Source organism: Meleagris gallopavo, chromosome 2 (genome assembly GCF_000146605.3).
Source record: "Meleagris gallopavo isolate NT-WF06-2002-E0010 breed Aviagen turkey brand Nicholas breeding stock chromosome 2, Turkey_5.1, whole genome shotgun sequence".
Taxonomy (NCBI): Eukaryota; Metazoa; Chordata; class Aves; order Galliformes; family Phasianidae; genus Meleagris; species Meleagris gallopavo.
The window spans coordinates 66104350-66104613 of record NC_015012.2 but is presented as its reverse complement, the minus strand read 5'-3'; positions in this window follow the sequence as shown (position 1 = coordinate 66104613).

Genomic DNA, 264 nt, shown 5'->3' with positions numbered 1-264 from the left:
ATGCCTGTATGTTTTCGAAGCAAAATATTATGTTTATTTTTGAAGGTACTCAAATTGAATGACTTTCAGATTTAAAGTTGTTTCTTATTTCTGTTCTCAAATGGAGTTTCTATTGAAATATAAACTGTTCTTTTTTATTATTTTTTTTCAGAAATAATTAAGTTATCTGAAAAGAAGTACAGCCAAATACCCTGCATTCACTCTCAAGCCATGAGAAGAAGGGGTATCAAAAAAGTATTCTAGGCACCTGAAGTCTGTTGTGAT